Here is a 5,493-nt window from a genome sequence, read left to right on the forward strand (position 1 = left end):
GGAACTACTGCAATACAGCGAGCGCCACTACTGCCAGCTAAATAAAAGATTCAAACTACTGAAGGCACTGACTACTACTAGGGATAGTTAGCAAATGAAAGATTTTAATAGAGAACAAACACTGTATTTACCTTAATATCATCAAAAGTCATAATATATGTAATTTCAAAACTCCGCCATCTCTCTCCTCACATCCACCACTGCTGGCGGCTCACCTCTAACTGCGCAACACTACGCGCTGTTCACATCCAGCTGCCGCTGCCCAACACTACAATGGCAGACAACAATGCAAACTATCCACAGACTGCACACAGTACAGCCAGTTATTTTCATATAGAGCGCTACGTAACGTTGCCAATAAGAAAACATAAACAGCCTACTTACATAAAGAAAACATAAACAGCCTACTTACATAAAGAAAACATAAACAGCCTACTTACATAGCCCCCATGCTCCCCACAAAAAATTTTACAAAATATTTTTGGGAAGTGGCCAATAATGATTTGAAAAAAATTTTCATAATTACAATAACAAAGAAATCAAATGCACACACTTATCAATACAATGTTGGTCAAAGGCTAAAATTTTCTCACAGTCCATAAAGACAGTCCTGATCATTCATCATAATAGTAATTACAGTTTTTTTTCACAGAGTCTCATTAGTAAAAGAAGTTGCACACAGAAGTAGTGGATTTCCATGCAGGCTTGAAGAAGTAGTGTTGTCCTTCCAACGGAAAGACAGTGCTGACTCTTGACATGCTGACAGGTAATGGGCCACAACAGAGCAAACCCACCGCAGAGTCATTCGACATTTTGAAGAATATTGGTAGGTAGGTCATCACAGAGTAGACCCACTGTAGTCCTGGTAGAGTTTACGGTATTGGTGGGCCACCATAGGTGCAGACCCACTGCAGTCCTTGTAGAAATAATGGTATTGGTGGGTCATCAAAGGTGTAGACCCACTGTAGTCCTCGTAGAGATGGCCAGCAGCCATCTGCTGCGACTATGCAGGTGCACAATCACCATAGAAGAGTCTTGCAGAGAAGATAGCAAGTCCATAAACCACCAGTTGTGCACGCACAAAGTTTTTGGAATTGTGCTTAGAACCAGCAATGCTGTTATCCAGTCCCTTGCTGAATTAGTAACACACGTGCAAACACTAACAGTCCCTACTTCTGACATATTGTCCATATACTATGACCAACAGAAACGTGTGCAGTGAAATGAATGATTACAAGTTACTTAATTTGATGAACTGGTGTCAATTACAATATTATAACATGAGAATACAATTACAAAGGTACAAAATACATCATTAAAACATAACAATACAGATAACATTTGTAGTAATACAGGCTTTACAAAAGAATAGAAATAACATATACATCAGTGTTACAGGAATTATGACATAAGTAAATACATAAACGATCAGAATAACTTTTGAAACATCAACTTTACACATGAGCATTAAAACAAAACAGAATAAATAATGTCTAAGCATATTTACAAGGTAAATAACATATTATTAATGCCAATTATATTTGAGGATAACAGTATTCCTCATCATAGTGAATGTAGCTTAGTATTAGAAGAAGAAAAAATTCTATGAAACTACACAGAGACAGGAAGAAAACAAATACACAAGGGTACACAAACACATAGTTGGATAACACAAAAGGAAAGGACAGGCTTTGTTTCATTGCAGTATTTTGCAAACAAAACTTTCTTTGCTTCTTGGAGATCTCCCTTCATTCATCATTATTCCCAAAAAGTCCTATCTATACCTCCTTCCTGTATTCTATTCATATTTCTTTCAAAATAATTGTTTCTCATTGTACAACACTAATTTTGGCCCAAATCTTTTTCATATAACGTCGCAATGCATTCTTTACCTATTCTACATAGTCAGTTTCTTATATAGTCTACCCCTCTTAAGCTAACTTAAATCTACTGAGCTCAGATGCTAAACTAAGGGACGAGGCAATGCTGCAGCACATAACAAATTAACACAAACATCAATGCAAGCAGCAGTAAATCTAAATTAACAGATAAAATGCAAAATTACAACTAATATGAGCCAATGTGCAGCAACAAGAAAAATAAATCCGTAGTAAAACTAACTTAACAGCGTAATACAAAGTCAAATTCTGTAACATTATGCCTGGCAAACAGCAGCAGCAACTTATATCTAAACATGACATAGCTCAAGCAAAAAAAAAACATTACACTAAAGACAACAATGCAGACAAGGGAAATGCATATTCACATCTTAATGTCTATGTAATTAAAGTGGTGCACCACAACAACTTATTGTAAAAAGAAATATTACCATGTACTTGAAAAGAATATTATGTGTCCAGTTACTGTTACTAGTCCCTTCTTATTGTTCTTTCCTATCCAAGTGCTCCTTGTTTAAAGAATGTGGATTACAAAATTATTATTTAATAGATCTGTTGACAGAAAGTGTTCACATTAGCAAATGCATTTTATTTTATAAAAGCAATGCTGCAACACAGCTGGAAACCAGATATTAAATGAAATAAGCAACTACGAAAAGCAAAGCATAAAAATATCATTCAATAGTCATATGACATTTCATAAGTTAGTAGAAATTCTCTCAACTCTCGTAGAAAGTCGCTTGTCATAATCAGGTGTGCAGATGTAAGTATCCTTCCAAGTAATGAGGGTGTCGCATTTGCAATGTTTTCTCTAAAGGAATGTCAATGGCGAGGATAATGGCCTCCCCTTTCCTTTCTTTTTTTTTTTACCTGTGCTTCTGACGAGGCACTCACTAATGACTTGTTCTCCTGGCGTCTGACACAGCTGTGTGCCCAAAACGCATTACGTGCAGGTGGTCACTCAACTTTCTTACGGAAATATTTACGACAGCAGTTTCCGCTACAGTGACAGTCTCATATAAAAATATTTCACAGGTCAAGAATTTGCGTTGCAAATGTGTAGAAACAAAATCCTATGAATATAACAGTGTCCAAAAAAATTTTCGCCAGCATTGTGATACATTCACGCATTTACAGACATTTCATAACTCTTAAAGTATGATTCCACCTGCACGTGCATCGTCGGCACACAGCTGGTTCATTCTCCAAGTAGCCACACATAAATGCTAACCTGTGCTCCAATGACCAGTTGGGAGGAAAACAATGAGAGAATTGATGGAGCCATGCTTGTGGATGAATGTCGTTGCCAGAATTCTTAAATGTTTTGAATTTACGTGTAGTAATTAACAGCTTATAGTCAAAATCATCATGTCAGCGAGCCACATATCGGTCATTGTTACGTCGTGTCGGCGGTTCCATCTCAAAATTCGGTGCACCTTGCCAATTCCTTTCATAATTACCGAAATTCCCTGTGTTATTATTTTGTGGCTTTTCCGTATTTCTATGTCCCTCTTCCCGTATTGGGGCGCGAGTGTCCTCTGAAATACGTAATTCTTGTATTACCTGTGTCAGCTGATCTTGTACTACCCGGATTTCTCTTTTGTACTGTGTATTGATTTGATTTTGATTTTGTTTGAATTTTCTTATTTGTTCATACTCTTCTGCGTCAGTGAAGGCTACGGGTCTTGTGTCATTCAGATCATCATCTACCTTTGTAGATAAGTTAGTGACCTGATCCGAAAGTTCGGCTACTTTCTCCGATAGTGTACTTATTTCCTCCATGTGTCTTTCCGAACCAATTTTCAGGGTATCTACTGTGTCCTTTAAATTTTCCTGTGTTTTTCTCAGTTGCGTAACTGAATCGGTAGATGCAACTGAGTCAATTTTAGCCCACAAGGTCTCATGATTTTCATGAACAATGGTTTGCAGCTCTTTTATGGCTGCTTCGTGATTCTGTAATGCATTTTCATGCCGCGAAAAAATAGGCTGAGAATGCTCACAAATTTGTGTTTTTACGTCATTACAGACCTTTTGACATTTCGATTCAATGTTATGTAACTCAGTAGTTAAATCTTCACGTGTTTGTTCAAGTGTGATGTCTAACTTCCGAAGATTTTGTTCCATTGTGTCTAACTTTTGCAGCTTTTGCTGTGTTTGTCTCTGATTTTGTTCCATTGTGTCTAACTTTTGAAGATTCTGTTCCATTGTGTCTAACTTTTGAAGATTTTGTCCCATTTGTTGCATTAATTGTAATAACAATGCATTAGTGTCTGGAATCTGTTCCTCTACATTCACATTTTGACAAGCAGAAAATGTGTCTTGACTTATTTGAGAAAACGGTGAGGACGCAAAACCTGAATCTACAGTATTTGCAAAATTGTGTCCTATCATTTCGGATTCCTGAGGCGAGCTGTTGCCGACCGATCGATCGATAATGCTTCCCTGTTCACTACCTGTTTGACTCTTTACACCATTATTTGCCGCCCGCTCCATATCCCTATGCACAGTTTCCAAATTACTACTTCGAATGTCTGTTAATTCACTACCCAGTGGTGCTGATAAGCTACGCTCGTCGTCACTATTATTTCTCAGTTTACTTTGGAGCCGAGTGTTACGTTTTTCACACGCCATTGTTGTCACAATATTTCACACGATAACACAGAAAAGCACAATTTGAATAGCAAAAATAAGAGAACACATTAACATAGCACTGAAAATAATATGTAGTTAATTACAAGCGCAGCTGCGAAATACTTGGTGCAAATCTACATGCATGCCACAACTGTTTTACAGTACAACAATGAAAGACTGCAACTACAAAGGAGATTCTCTCTACAATTACGCGCTATCAGTAAACACAAGCTACACTAAATACACAAACTACAAGAAAAAATCAGAAGATTCCAGTGAGGTATCCTAGGCTAAGGGTCGACATATGAAACGTCCCCTTAGAACAATTTATACACGACTGTGCTTAACCTGACACACAATATTATTTAGCGCAACGCAATCTGACTTTCAAAAATCCCTACAAAAGAATGGCCGTGACTAACATTAACCTATACCTTTCACAAATCACTTACCTCACAAAAATCTTCGTTAATGGAACTACTGCACTACAGCGAGCGCCACTACTGCCAGCTAAATAAAATATTCAAACTACTGAAGGCACTAACTACTAATAGGGATAGTTAGCAAATGAAAGATTTTAATAGAGAACAAACACTGTATTTACCTTAATATCATCAAAAGTCATAATATATGTAATTTCAAAACTCCGCCATCTTTCTCCTCACATCCACCACTGCTGGCGGCTCACCTCTAACTGCGCAACGCTACGCGCTGTTCACATCCAGCTGCCGCTGCCCAACACTACAATGGCAGACAACAATGCAAACTATCCACAGACTGCACACAGTACAGCCAGTTATTTTCATATAGAGCGCTACGTAACGTTGCCAATAAGAAAACATAAACAGCCTACTTACATAAAGAAAACATAAACAGCCTACTTACATAAAGAAAACATAAACAGCCTACTTACAATACGAGTTGGTACACCCCACATATGGTATGTGTATTTGCATGAAAGTGG

Source organism: Schistocerca cancellata, chromosome 4, assembly GCF_023864275.1.
Source record: "Schistocerca cancellata isolate TAMUIC-IGC-003103 chromosome 4, iqSchCanc2.1, whole genome shotgun sequence".
In the NCBI taxonomy this organism is placed as follows: Eukaryota; Metazoa; Arthropoda; class Insecta; order Orthoptera; family Acrididae; genus Schistocerca; species Schistocerca cancellata.